At 45.5% G+C, this 15,215-nt stretch overlaps 1 protein-coding gene across 2 annotated transcripts in view; it reads left to right on the forward strand.

The window, feature by feature from the left end:
- The window catches only part of FHIP1A (FHF complex subunit HOOK interacting protein 1A), a 140,657-nt gene that overhangs the window by 20,025 nt on the left and 105,417 nt on the right, over window positions 1-15,215 (forward strand). For both annotated transcript variants that reach the window (XM_073341346.2, XM_073341348.2), the window contains exon 2: window positions 13,471-13,630. The gene's annotated coding sequence lies outside the window, so the exon portion shown is untranslated. The remainder of the gene's footprint in view (window positions 1-13,470; window positions 13,631-15,215) is intronic.

The raw sequence follows: 15,215 nt of genomic DNA on the forward strand, positions 1-15,215 counted from the left end.
TTTCTCTTAAAAGTATATTAGATGAGCAAAGTCCATCCTTGGTAGGGATGATTTATCAGTGTGTAAAGAGGAGAGAAGCCAAAGTATCCAATGGTAGCCAGAGGCACGGAAATATTTTTCCACCCCACTAGTGCTTAAAATTTTTTTTATGAGATGAATGAGAAATGGTAAAAGTACACACTGGCAATATTGCCTGATAAGGATTCAGGTTTCTGGAGCCTGGAATAGCAAGATGAGTGCCTGAGAAGTGTTTACTTAGTACCACTTCAAAAAGCACAATTATATCTTCTATATGACAGATAATTTTATTAGTAAAAGTTTGCTAATGATTTTATGCAGCTATCAATATTGGAATCTCTTTAAGTCAATCAAATTCTTCTTTGAATGTCTAGGAGGCATGATATGTGTAGGTATACAGTAACTCCTTGCTTAATGTTTAGTTATGTTCCTGAAAAATGTGACTTTAAGCGAAACGATGTTAAGCGAATCCAATTTCCCCATAAGAATTAATGTAAATAGGTGAGGATTAGGTTCCAGGGAAATTTTTTTCACCAGACAAAAGACATTATATATATATGTGGGTATGTATATTTTATTTTTATATATATACACACACACACACACACATGCGCACACACACACAGTATAAGTTTTAAACAAACAATTTAATACTGGTACACAGCGATGATGATTGTGAAGCTTGGTTGAGGTGGTGAAGTTAGAGGGTGGGATATTTCCTGGGGAATACCTTACTACTAAATGATGAACTAGTAATTGGCTGAGCTCTCAACTCTACAAGGCAGCATGAATAGAGGGAGGGGAGACAGAGACACACACCCTGTGTGTGAGAGAGAGATGCGCATTGCTCCTTTAAGTACACTGACCGCACTCTTACATACACTGCCTTTTTAAGTTAATCAGCAAGCTGAGACAGCAGCTGCTGCCAGGAAGCTCCCTCCATCCTGAGCCCTGTCATGTGTTCCCCCCTGCTCTAAGGAAGATGGGGTAAGCAGGGTGCAGGAGCAGGGAGGAGGGGGATTAGCCTCCCTCTCCCTTCCCCCCCACCCACACAGCAAGCAGGAGGCTCGGGGAGCAGCTCCAAGGCAGAGGGCAGGAGCAGCACTTGGCAATGGGGGAGGGACAGCTGAACCACTGGCAATTGATAGCCTGCTTGGCAGCTGCTGCACAGGAAACTTAAGGGAACAGGGAGCTGATGGGGGGGCTACCTGGTTCCAAACCCCCACCAGCTAGCTGCAACAGGCTGCTCTTCCTGCAAGCAGTGGACAAAGCAGGCGGCTGTCAAAGACGTTAGAAGAGAGCATTGTACAACTTTAAATGAGCATGTTCCCTAATTGGTCAGCAACGTAACAACAAAACAACGTTAACCGGGATGACTTTAAGTGAGGAGTTACTGTACCTGAGCTAGCTCACCAGTGTAGAGGCAACTGCATGTGAAGTGACATAGGCTGGCTACCCGAGAACAATCCTATCTGGGACTGTAGGTAAGTACTTGGGTGACTAGCCTTGTTACTGCAACTATACCATTACTTTTAGCAAGCTAGCTCTATCAAAACTAGCTTGGTTTTGCCTACTTGTGCTGTCCTGATCGTAGTGTAGACAGATCCAAATTCTTCAGATTTTTGTTTTACCAATAAACTAAATTCAGGAACTTCTAAATTCCACAGCATTGAATATCATTTGGGTGCCATCATGATCCAAAGTGTGATTTGTAAATTGGTGGAAAACATAGTGAATCTCCAGAAACTAAAAAAATGCTGTTTGGTTGATTAACTTTGAAAGGAACTGTACAGTTTTTAGTTTTTATCCATTCAGGAATAATTTCTGTCCTCCTTAGTCAGTATCTAAGGCAGGGGTGGGCAAACTATGGCCCGCAGGCCATTTTAAGCTGGCCCTCGAGCTCCCTCTGGAGAGTGGGATCTGGCGCTTGCCCCGCTCCGGCGCTCCAGACAGGGTGCTGGGTTGGAGGGCCGCACCACGTGGCTCCCGGAAGCTGCATCATGGCCACCCTCCAGCTCCTATGCACTCCAATGGCCCTGCTCCAATGGACCCCTCCAGCATTCCAATGGGAGCTGCAAAGGCAGTGCCTGCGTACGGGGCAGGATGCAGAGCTGCGGGGCCGTGCCTCTGCGTAGGAGCCGGAGAAGGGACATGCTGCTAGTTCCAGGAGCTGCTTGAGGTAAGCACCCCTGAGCCCCAATCCCTAATCCACCTCCTGCCCTCCGAACTCCTTGGTCCCAGCCCAGAGCACTCTCCTGCACCCCAAACCCCTCATCCTCATCCCCGCCCCAGAGCCCGCACCCCCAGCTGGAGCCCCAACCACCTCCTGCACCCTAATCTCCTGCTCCAGCCCTGATCCCACTCCTGCCCTCTGAACCCCTTGGTCCCAGCCCAGAGCATCCTCCTACAACCCAAACTCCTCATCCCCACCCCAGAACCCGCACCCCCCAGCCGGAGCCCTCCCTCTTCCCCGCCGCCCCTGCAGTCCACTCCCCCACCCCAGCCTGGAGCCCTATCCTGCACCCTGAACTCCTCATTTCTGGCCCCACCCTGGAGCCGGCACCCCCAGCTAGAGCCCTCACCCTCTCCCACACCTCAACCCCAATTTTTTGAGCATTCATGGCCCTCCATACAATTTCTATACCCAGATGTGGCCCTCAGGCCAAGAAGTTTGCCCACCCCTAACCTAGGGCCTATTATATTGCGGTTCTTTGTACAGATAATAATGATTAAAAGATATGCAAATCAGTCAGTGGTGGATTACCATATGGGCCAATGGGGCCCATGCCCAGGGGCCCCGGCCAATTTGGGGGCCCTGCAGGAGGGGCCGGAACTGTAGCTGCGCCCTCTACTCCACCTCCCTCCCCTCCCCACTCCTCCTCTTCCCCTTGAGGCCCCGCCTCCAGCCCAGCCAGAAGCCTGTAGTGTGTGAGGTGTGAGCAATATTCCCCATGTCCCCAGGCAGAGCTGGCTGAGCGCTGCTTGCCCAAGCCTCCCACCCTGTGCCGGACCAAGGCCCCCCCTCCCACTGCGGCACTGGAGCGAGGCGCTTCTCACCCCCTCACCCCCCCGCTTGGCACGGAGCTCACCCAAGCCCCTCTCTCTTTCTTTCCTCCTCCCTTCCCTGGTGTGGAGCTGATCTGACCACCTTTCCCCCCTGCCCTCTCCTCCTCTCTCCAGCATGGAGCTGCTCTGAGCCCCTTTCCCCCTCCCCGGCGCTGTGTTGAATGGGTGTGAGCCCCTCACCTGAGCCCCTCTCCCCCTGCGCATAGCTGGCCCTCTCCCCTCCCCCGCACAGGGCTGGCTCAAGCCCCACTGCTCACCCTCTGCCACCCAGCTCCTTTTTTGGAAAAACTGGGCATTTTTCCCATTTGCTCTTGCCAGCTAGTGATCCGTTGGCAAGAGCAAATGGGACAAATGCCCATTTTTTTGCCAAAAAAGTCAGGACGTCTGGGGTTGAAATGGGACATATGGTCACCCTAGCCCTTTTTTCAGTCACATCCCACCCCTCACCCAGTCTGCAACCCCCCGGCCTCTCCCCCCACCCCCACGGGAGTCAGGCCAGGAGTGGGGCCAGAGCCCACAGACAGGGGCTGTGAGTGGGGATGCAGCTGGGAGCAGAGCCAGAGCTGGGGCTGGGGGCAGGACTATGGTGGGGTCAGAGCAGAGCAGGAGGTAGGGCTGAGCTCCTACGGGCATGGTCCACAGTTTGGGGACCACTGCCTTAGGCTGTGGTAAGAGCTGCCCGGGGAGCTTGGGCAGCTGTGGGGAGCCCCAGACCATGAACCTGCCTTGGGCAGGGGGCTGAGGTTCCTGAGAGCAGCCCCCAGCCTTTGTCCCTGCCCCCCAGGGCAGATGGAGAGTCCAGGGCTCTCCACAGTGGCCCAGGCTCCATGGGCAGCTCTGCTTTTTCCATGGCCTGACTTCTGGCCAAGTCAGGGGCGGAGTCTTGGTGGATGGGGAGGAGCAGGGGGTGGGGCCCCACGGTGGGGATGTGCAGGCCCCAAATGTTTTGTTCCCAGGGCCCCAATATATCTTAATCCACCTCTGAAATCAGTATATCTACAAATACAGTGAGACTACGGAGACGGTGCCTAAGGACAGGGGCAGTGCACAGAGGCCCCTGGCTGCATGCCTCTGTCATGTGACATGTCGCCACTTCCAGGAGCTGCCCAAGGTAAGTGCCACCCAGAGCCTGCACACCTCACTCCCTTCCGCACCCCAACCCCCTGCCCCAGCCCTGGGCTCTCTCCCTCACCTAAACTCCCTCCTGGAGCCTGCATCCCACACCCTTAACCCCTCATTTTGGCCCCATCCCAGAGCCAGCACCTCCAGATGGAGCCCTCAACCGCTGCTTGCACCCTAATCCCGAGCCCCACCCCAGAGCCCCATCCTGCACTCCAAACCCCTCATCCCAAGCCCCACCCCAGAGCCTACACCACCAGCCAGAGCCCTCACCCCCTCCCGCACTCCAACCCTCTGCCCCAGCCTGGTCAAAGTAAACTAGTGAGCGAGAGCGAGCAATGGAGGGAGGGGGGATGGAGCAGGGCGGGACCTCAGCTGTGGCAAGGGTGTTCAGTTTTCTGCAATCAGGAAGTTGGCAACCCTATCCCTTCTTCCCATCTGTCTTTGCACACTTCTGCCGGCCCTGCTCATTCTTCCATCTCAGCTCTGGTGCTGCTACTAAAACACTGGAGCAGCAAAACACTAAAACTGTCACTATTCAAAGGGCTATCAAATGCCCACAATAAAAGACTTGGTTTATGCTTAGTTTCTCTAATTGCTCAGTTGTAGTTCTCCTGAGGGGCGGGTGTTACCTGTAACACCAGTTACAACTTCCCCTCCCCCATATGTTTGTCTCACATCCTGGTAAGACTGGTCATAAAACAAGATTGTAAACTTCACTGCAGCACTTAAGAAAATAGGCCCTGAACTCTAACTGGGGCCTCTACATGCTATTATAATACAAAGGTTACTTTGTTTACAAGCAAATGAAGTCCTCAACACGATCGCTTACAAAAGTCCAATTTGGTATTTTCTTTTGACCCATTTGCAAATTGTTTATCACTGGGCAACTGACCAAAAGGGGGTAGTGGGGAAGGAACAAGACAAAGCACTCAGCCATACAAAACCAAAGAATATGGCACAGAAGGAAATGCAGAAGCCAGAAAGCAAACCCCTTCACCAACCAAAGAATTAAATTTCCAGCATTATTTTTGTTTGTTTGTTATGGGGGGGGGTGTTTGTTTGTGTTTGTTTGTTTTTTGTGGGGAGGAAAACAGGCTGGAAGCCCACATACATGGGTCCCAAGTGTCTGGAGTTAAGTCGGCCAAAAACAGATGAGCCTTTTAGCATATTTTTAAGAACAACCAACAGTAGAGTCCAGCAGACCTCCAAAACTAGAAGCTGGTACAAGGGACTGAAATTACATTGTAGAGAAAAACCCCACTAGGAGATGAGCTACACCATCTCATGCCGTCTTTTCTATTAACAGTGTGCTTGACACGGTGTACAACAAAATATGTAAAAGCCAGGTGCCTTGCAAAAATCTTTGTTTCTGCATCAACATAATTATTGATTGGACCCAAGTTTCACTATCTCAAATTGGGGGTCCTGACCCAAAAAGGAGTTGTGGGGGGGGGGTCATAGTAATGCCACCCTTACATCTGTGCTGCTGTCAGAGCTGGGTGGCCGGAGTCCTATTGGCTGAGTCACCAGAGCTGCCAGCATCCCTTTTTGACCAGGCATTTTGGTTGAAAACTGGACGCCTAGCAACCCTAAGAAGGGATGGAGCTCCTGAGAATGTTTCTTGGTACTCTTGAGCTTGTGTGAAAGAGCATCAGTTGGAGGCAGGAAAAAAACCTTAATTGTTTTTAAGAATTTTTAAAGGAGTTTAAAAAACCCAATGAGGACATACTTTTTAAAGGGTACTCAATCAGAAAAGTTAACTTTTTGAAATTATCTGGGTTGATGCTGTCCCTTTAAGTTGGTAGTTTTCCCTCCATGCTATGTGTGGGTTTTGGGAAGTGGGAGTTCTCTGACAGAGACTGTATTGAAGGGGTCCAGAAGAGGACTGTAGGACAGAGAACCAGCTGATGGCTCTGGACTTGCTATGAATCTTGATGGAATCAGCTAGTTTTGAGGTCCAAACCTTTTCTGGAAGGCAGAAGTGATGTGACAGGATGGGGAACCTTGTGACATTTTCTGTCCCCTATTTGGGTAACTTCTACATAAAGGGCAATTGGCACAAAGATGTGAAACCGCGCCCTTTTTTTTTTAAAGCTACGGTATATCTTTTTAAAAAAACCTTTCTGAAACAGAATAATAATTTTAATACATTGCGTCTAATGGATACAAATTAACAGGTTCCTTATTTTAATTTATTTTGGTCTTCTAGGGCAGTGGCTCTCAACCTTTCCAGACCATTGTACCCCTTTCAGGAGTCTGATTTGTCTTGTGTATCACCAAGTTTCACCTCATTTAAAAATTCTTGCTTACAAAATTAGACATAAAAATACAAAAGTGTCCGAACACACTATTACTGAAAAATTGCTTACTTTCTCATTTTTACCATATAATTATAAAATAAATTGTGGCCCCCAGGTTGAGAAACACTGATATACTATATAAAGCAGCATAAACAAGTCATTGTCTGTATGAAACTTTAGTTTATACTGACTTTGCTAGTGCTTTTCTTGTAGCCTCTTATAAAACTAGGCAAATATCTGGATGAGTTGACATACCCCAGGAAGACCTTTGCATACCCCTGGTTGAGAACCACTGCTGTAGGATATCCAGGGGTTGAAGAAAGAGACAAGTCTTCTCTTTCTCCACTCTTGTAAACTTTGTGAACTATCTTTTAAATTGTTTGTACTGCTAATGCAAGTAAATGGCAGCTGATGAAGAGTTTGGATAATTGTGTGTTATCTTCATAATCCATCTCTGCTGAGAAACAGTTCAGCTGATAGAGGAAAACTAGAGCCTCAGTAAATTCTGGGAAATCTTTTCCTTACTACATGAACAGAAAAAAGTGGAATTTGGTGCTTGATACTCTGTTGTAGGGCTGTAAAATACAAACTCTGCTGTATAAGGGTAAAATGTGCCAAATGAACATGAGTCCATTCCCCAAACAGCTTACAGTCTCAAGGAATGAGAGGATAAAGATTATAATGACCCTAAACAGAGCAGGGTGTGGTCTTCAGATCTTGAATGCTTCCTGGAATAGGTGGCACCATTTTGAGAGAGGGTGTTGGACATAAATTGTAAGGTTGCCATAAGGATAAGAGGAGACATGAAAGAAGTTGGAGGTGGGCAAAAGAGTCTGGGGGAAGGGGATTTTGGCTCGTTTCCAAAGTGTGGGAATGGGAAGTAAGAGGAGAGACCTGTATAACAAACCAAGTTTTAAATTGCCAGTAGCATTTATATAGTTTCCAAACTTGTGTTAGGCACTTAGATAGATTATGCAGATAGAGGAGTGAGGGAAAGGAAGTGATACTTTTAACAATGTCATTAGTTCCTATTATATTTCCAGTTTGAATTTGAAACTGATTTACATTATTTCTCTAGCTTTACAATTAAACCTGTTTTTCCCAACTGTTGTCCCCTCACTCATTATTTTTAGGGCCCTACCAAATTCACAGTCCATTTTGGTCAATTTCATGGACATATTAGTTTAAAAATCATAAATTTCATGATTTCAGCTATTTAAATCTGAAATTTCACGGTGTTGTAATTGTAGGGGTCGTGACCCAAAAAGGAGTTGTGGGGAGGTCACAAGGTTATTGTATGGGGGGTTGTGGTACTGCTGCCCTTGCCTTCTGCGCAGCTGCCGCCAGCGGTGGCTGGAGGGTGGTGGCTGCTTGGCAGGAGCCCAGCTCTGAAGGCAGAGCCACCACCAGCGGCAGCACAGAAGTAAGGATGGCATGGTTTGGTATTGCCACTCTTACTTCTGCGCTGCTGCCTGCAGAGCTGGGCCCTTAGTTAGTAGCCACCACCCTCCAGCCACCCAGCTCTGAAGGCAGCAGTGCAGAAGTAAAGGTGGTATGCTATGGTATTGCCACCCTTACTTCTGCACTGCTGCTCGCGGAGCACTGCCTTCAGAGCTGAGCCCCTGACCAACAGCTGCCATTCTCCGGCCACCCAGCTCTGACAGCAGCACAGATGTAAGGGTGGCATTACTATGACCCCCCCCCCCACAACTCCTTTTTGGGTCAGGACCCCCAATTTGAGAAATGGTGGTCTCCCCCATGAAATCTGTATAGTATAGGGTAAAAGCATACAAAAGACCAGATTTTCACCGTCCATGATGCCTTTTTCATAGCCGTGAATTTGGTAGGGTCCTAATTATTTTATACCACTAAATATCCTGCTTAACCAAATTGCCCTTTGTTACCTCTGTTCCCCTAAAAACCAACCCAGGGTCACACTTGTATTAGTTTTATTTTGATGCCGCTGTTGAGTTAGACAGAAAAGGGATGGAGCTTATTCATACACACACACATTCACAGCATTCATACCCTCCTGCACCCACACACTTACACAGGTGGAGAGTTACCGGAGACAGCATGGGAAGCCGAGAAGCAGAAGCATGGTAGATCTGGTTTGTCCGCCTGCGGTCATGGATCCGGGCCGGTGAGCAGGTCAAGAAGAAGCAGGGGGCTTGTGTGCATGCCTATCGCCATGCTGGAACTGAGTGGCTCCTGTCACGTACACTGAGTTTTCCTTCTGTGTCCGTCACCGAGAAGCATTCCCAGACCAGTTCCTTTCATGCATCTTCTTTTCTTTACAGCACCCCATGATTGCCTTCTTAGGGCAGACTACATCAGACACACTTGTCTCCTGTCTCCAGGCTCTTTTCTCTTTGCAGTTTCTCTCTGCCCAGTCCCACATTTACTCCCTTGTTCACACTCCCTTATCTCCCACACACACTCCCTTGTTCACACTCTCTCTCTGAATATTGCAAAGCTTGGAGGTTCATACAAGTGTTAACTGAAAAAGTTACAAAGCTTGCAAAGGTTACAAAACTTAAAATGCTATGCTAACAATAACTGAAGTTACAAAGTCTGCAAAAAGGTTTTAGAACTTGATACAAGTTACAGATCTTACAATTGCATTTGAGCGGAGGCTTTACATAACACCCTCAACCCACAGTCTTCTCTCCTCCTTTCACAACTCAACATCCTCCTGTTTCCATCCCTCTCCACACAACAACACCTAGTCATTCTCCATCATCCCTCTTCAGTAAATGACCAGGCTGAAATGAGTAGTTTACCAAGTATAGCATCCGGTGATGTCATGGGGTGGAAAGAACCTCTGGATCTAAAGGCAGGCTATGCTCGTATTACTGCTGCAATTCCTCCTCCTGTGTTTGGGGTATGCTGGCCTAGCCTGATCATGAAGGGGGCTCGAGGGTGGCTGGGGCGCTTCTATCTCACAAGGACAAAAGGGGGCACCTAGCTTCCTGGATTGGCTTGGGCTGCTGTCTAATGGGCAGGGAGGGGCCTGGTCTTGTCCACTCTGTGAGTGGCTTAAACTATCCAAACTACTGTACCTAGCAAACACTTTAAAGTAGGTATAGACATAGTGATGCTTGATGGGTTGAGCACTTTTTCAGTGTGATGTGTGTGAATATAACTGGATGTCAGTCCTCATTTGAAAGAGCCACTGGTGTGGCATTTAGCCAAGCAGAAGTCTGTGTTTCCAGGACAGATGACTCTGCAGCCAAGAGCGAATGAGTACATGCTTAACCTCTGACATGGACTGAGCTGCAAGTAACTACATGGTGTTCCCCTGTCTTTGTTCCGTGGCGGTTGTGATTGCCCAAACTGACCTTTTTCCCTTTCTTAATCAGATGTTTTAAATCAAATATAGTTGGACATCAAAGGATCATAGCGTTAGAATTTGGTCCTTTTAACTGGTTAATTTGCCTTACAAGCAGTGGTGTAAGCTCTTCAGGGGTGCACATTTGAAAGCAACAAAATAAAATGATTGTTATTTTGGTATGAAACTCTTTGTTTGTGGATGTAATGATCTTGTGATATATATTTTAAAGTAGGATTTGGCTAATCCCAACCTTATGGATATGTACCAACATTATTTCAAACAAAGGTCTTAGCTGCTTTTTTAAATAATCAATGATAACTAGGTTAGAGAGGAGATTATTGTCCTCCAGGAAATAGAACAGAAAAATCAGTTATGAGTGAGATTAATATTTGAGACTACAACCTTGTTTACACTGCTCTGTGGACTGTTGTGCATTTCCCCCCACCCCAAATGTCATTTTGATTATCTCTGCACTGCGTGCTGTGCCGCTGTAAGGTATGCAGTGTAGCCACGCTTTGTTGGCAAAAAATAAAACCACCACCAACTCTGACAAAGGGCTGTCAACACTGGCGCTTTCTGTCGGTAAAACTTTTGTTGGTCATGGGGGTGTGTGTGTGGTTTTTTGTTTTTGTTTTTTTCTCACACTCCTCACCGATAAAAGTTTTACTGATGAAAGTGCAGTGTAGACATAGCCTTAATTTATGTGAAATACATATCGTACGGAGGGAGGATCCCACTCCACTAAAATAAATAAAGTACATTTAGTTTGGTGTTTTACAGAATAGAGAAGTGGGGGGCTGCGGGGATCAAAGGATATAAGAGGTAAGCCAAGCAATATGTTAGGAGTTCTTTATCATCCTGTACCTTTGTCTCCTGAGCCTTCTAAAATAGGAGTTTTAGAATTTGCCAAGTTTGATATCTTGCTGTCTTCGGTTTATGCTGGCAGGAAGCTTTGTTACAAAGCCTTCTGGTATAGATTGCAGTAATAATGCGGAGGAGTACTTGTGGCACCTTAGTAATAATGCGGTAATTCATTTTTGCTTTGTTTCCTCTAAGGTACTGTAAATAGTGTGAATGAGTGCTGCATCTCTAATCCTCTTTACTATGACATAGTTTAAATGAGTTCATTCTTGATGCGCTAACATGTCTATTAGGGACAAATTTGTTTGATCCTGATAGCTAGGACAAACATGTAAGTATTTTAATTGTAGTACGTCGACATTACGGTCCCTTTTGAGAACAGGACCCCGGCCTTCCGAGAAGCTCGAGCTCGGAAACTGGAAAAATACGCCCCTCTGGCCGACACCCTGAGAGCGAAGGGCTACGAGGTGCAGCTGGACGCCCTGATTGTCGGAGCCCTGGGCGCTTGGGACCCCTGCAACGAGCGTGTGCTGCGGACCTGCGGGATCGGTAGACGCTACGCACGACTCATGCGGCGCCTCATGGTCTCGGACACCATCCGATGGTCCAGGGACATCTATATCGAGCACATCACCGGCCACCGACAGTACCAGGAGGAGTGAGCCGGTACGACACTGTGCACACACTGTGGGAAAGAGACTGAGAGGCCTTCCCCATCGGACCGTATGAACTGGAACCGTAAACCCGCTGAACATTAAACCCCACCAAATGAGGGTAGACCCACCCCCACCCCCATATTCACTCACTATACCCAGCATACCGAAAGTAGCTGTTGTGTGGATAACTTACCCCATATCTCGATGTCTGTACTCTGATCGGTTAAACTTTTCCCCCAGTCGGGGAATTTGCAGATTATTATGTGATCCTTGCTCCACCAGCTCCTAAATCGCATTTTGCACCCCTTGATAATCTGTACCTTATCCCCTGACGACCAGAAACTCCTATGCTTGAACTCTGTACCGTTCCTTATTTCAACGTTACCTCAAATAAAATTATTAGAACCTAAGGAATACCATTGTTTTCAGTTCAAGAGAAGTTAGGAAGTTTGTATTCCTCCTATGTAACCTTGGTTGTCCATTTAAAATTTTCCTCCCAATCCTCTTGACTCCCTTTTGTTTGTCATTTATTGTGACTTGTCTCCTAATTAGACCACATAATATCTTCCCAGAAGATCTTACAAATTACCTTGATGGAGTACCTAGCACACGGGATTCTGATCTGTGTAGAAGCTGTAAGCACCAGTGTAATATAATGGATGTGAAGTTGAGGTTGTGGAAGTGAACTCTAATGCTCACATAGACCAACTTCAGTATTGCCAGCCCCCAGCATTCAAAAAGCATGAGTCAGACTCAAAACAACAGAGATTTAAAACAAAACAAAACATGCTTTTTAATCTGCCTACTGACACTCCCCACCACCACACACACTTTTAGGGAGAAGCGTGTGTGTGTGTGTGTGTGTGAGAGAGAGAGAGAAAGAGCGAGAGTGCTCATTGTCATATCAGGTTGAAAATACAACCTTTACTCCTGGGGGCATTCTGCGCCAAAAAATTAAAAAGTCTGCAAAATACATTTTGTCAAAATTACACTACATAATCACACCGGTTTCAGTTATTTTGGTAACTTATTTCAGAATACCAACCACACACACACACTCTCTCTCTCTCTCTCACCCACTCCTCCAGGAGTAGAGAGTTTAAAGAAACCCCTACGATAATCCAGTTCATGTTTCTCTGCCCCCTTTCCTCCTCCCAAAGCCCAGCCGAGGGGGCCAGACACCCACATCCCCTCCCCTTCAGAGCCCAGCCATGACCCCCCCCCCCGGCTCAGATACCTGCACACCCTTCCCTCCCCCCAGAGCCCAACTGTTTATCTGAAAGTAGAACTGGATTGGGGAAAAAAAGTTTAAAAATTGACTGTTCTCCCCCACTACCACCTGTGTGGGGTGTGGTGGTGGTGGTGGTGGTTTTGTTTGTTTTGTGTGTGTTTCGAAAATTGAGAAGTTTTGCTCAGCATTTCCTGAGGGTAGTTTGGTTTCAAATCATGGGTAAGTTGAACATTGATAACTTAAAGTCCATACATTTCAAAATGACAAGTTTTAAAAGTACAGGTGAAACATGCCAAAACAAGAGGACATAGGACTGTTTACTATGTAAGCCTAGAATAATTGGGTTAAAATTAAGCTATTTCATATTTTCTTCTTTTTTTGGCCATATGAGGATCTGATTGTTTGATTGAAATGACAGGAAGATAATGTGCTCCCATTGTCACACCCAGACCCCTGGTTAATTATATAAACAACCTGTCCCTTAGAGTAGACAACATGATGATACTGTACTAAAGAAAATTATGCCATTGTTTATTGGCTCTACAGATGACATTGGTTGTGATGAGTGAAGGCTTTTAAGCAAACAGCCCCTGGCTTGAAAGGAGGCTGAAGGAAAGATTCCATCTTAATGATTCTTTGACTCTGGAACTTTGTTCTTTCTTCCCCTTGGTCTATTTTGGGCCCTGATCCTGCAAGCTGTTCTGCATAAACAGACACCCATTGATTTCAGTCGAGTTTTGCAAAGGTTCTGAGGTCCAGCTACACAGAATAGCTTGCAGGATAAAGGCCACAGACATTTAATTCTTGTATCATTTTATACTCTTCTGAATTATTTTTCTGTATGAATGTTTTACACATGTATGTATGTATGTATGTTTATAGGATTTTGAATGTACTGAACCCCATCCTTTCCCTGGAATTGTGCTCCATTGAGAAGAGTCCCACTGAATCCTTACTGCTAACAAATCTGCTGTTCAACTGAGTGGATTTCAAGAGCTGCAAAACTGCCAGAGCTACAATCTTGCAGAAGATCTTACTGCATGTGAGTGACTACTTCTTTTAACATCATTTCCTTGGTATTTTAAAAATACTCCAATTTAACTAGCCCAGATTTAAGAACTAAGGTTCCTAGAAATTTGTAAGATTTTAAAAAAGGTAACATATTTCTGTTTCCTAAAAGTGAAGAGAATATTGGCTTAATAACAGAGCCTATATTTAAAAAAAACCCTGAATGTGTTCTTTATTAAATAAATTTTTTATTGTATGTTTAATTCCCTACCATGCAAGGTATTCTAAAATTCAAACCAAGAGTTAATTTTGTTGCAAAGTTAGAAACCTTTGAAAATAAAAGTTGGAATATTTTTTTAATGTAAATTTTAAATAAAGTGTTGTGAATGCAATTTAGGAGAAGCTCCTTACTGCCCAGTGTGGATTAACATTTACTAATGATGTTGAACCTCAAACACTGTTGTTCAAAGCGAAGGAGTAAGATGAGTAGGGAACCTAAATTATGATCCCAGTGCCATATGCCCATTACTAGTTAAACAAGATCTAAGCTTGTAAAATGCAAGCTTAGCAGAATGCTTATATGCTCTGTGGTTTTTATTAATAAGCTAATTAATGTGTACAGGTGTTTTGTCAAACCAAGGTGTAAACAGAAACTGATTAGACTAATATTAGATATATTCCTGAAGGACGCTAGATGCTGGAAACGGCAGAAATTCACTGTAGCGTTATCCCTTTTTCTCTGCTCTCTGAATCCCAAATTCCTAACCTCTATAGTACCAGAACATGAGTTCTTTCATTGGGTCTTCACTTCCTTTCTTTGGATCACAACAGGTGGGCTCTGCATGTGAGGCTGTTTCTGAGGCCATTGGGAAGGTGGCAGATGGCCATTTTGGACACCAGTGCTAATCCCTTTAAACCAGCGCACATGGGAGATGTTTGTAAAGCATATGGTCATTGTTGCTCTTCTTCCAAGAGCACCACCTCAAAGGGGCTGCACTGTATTTTAGATTGGGGAATGGTAATCTTTCTGCAGAAAATAAATCTTCTTATCTGTCTAAATCACTATACTGTCTGAATGCCTGTGGTATATTGGGATTTACTACTAGGGACTTGTTGTGTTGACTGAGAAATGACTTCAAATTGGACCAATTTTAAGACTTTGAGCCTAATTGTGCTTTCAACTGGTAGAAAACTAGTGTAACTCCTTGTGGTATTACTCTTGTATACAAGAAATTAGAATTGGGGCCAAGACTTTAAAGCAATACTTATTTACAATGCTTGTGTGGATTTTGGCAATAGCTGCACTACTAGAAATTAACTTCCTGCTATTAGAGGTGTTTTGGGATGCTTTAAATAAGACGTATAGAAAATCAAATGCTATTGAAGGAAAAAATCTTGGTGAAGTGATCTTTTTTGCATTTCCTTGCTATTACTATGTGAGATACTTCTTGGTAGGTTTGGCTACATATTAAGAGTAAAGAGCAAGTATAATGCAATATTACAGACTAATATTAAAGGTATTTTTATCACAAAATATCAAGACTTACAATCACTTTCTTTGTCCTGTTTGTTTTTAAAGCAGTGAGAGTTTTGCTGAAGTAAGGAGTCCAGAACTCATT

Source organism: Lepidochelys kempii, chromosome 4, assembly GCF_965140285.1.
Source record: "Lepidochelys kempii isolate rLepKem1 chromosome 4, rLepKem1.hap1, whole genome shotgun sequence".
Lineage (NCBI taxonomy): Eukaryota > Metazoa > Chordata > Testudines > Cheloniidae > Lepidochelys > Lepidochelys kempii.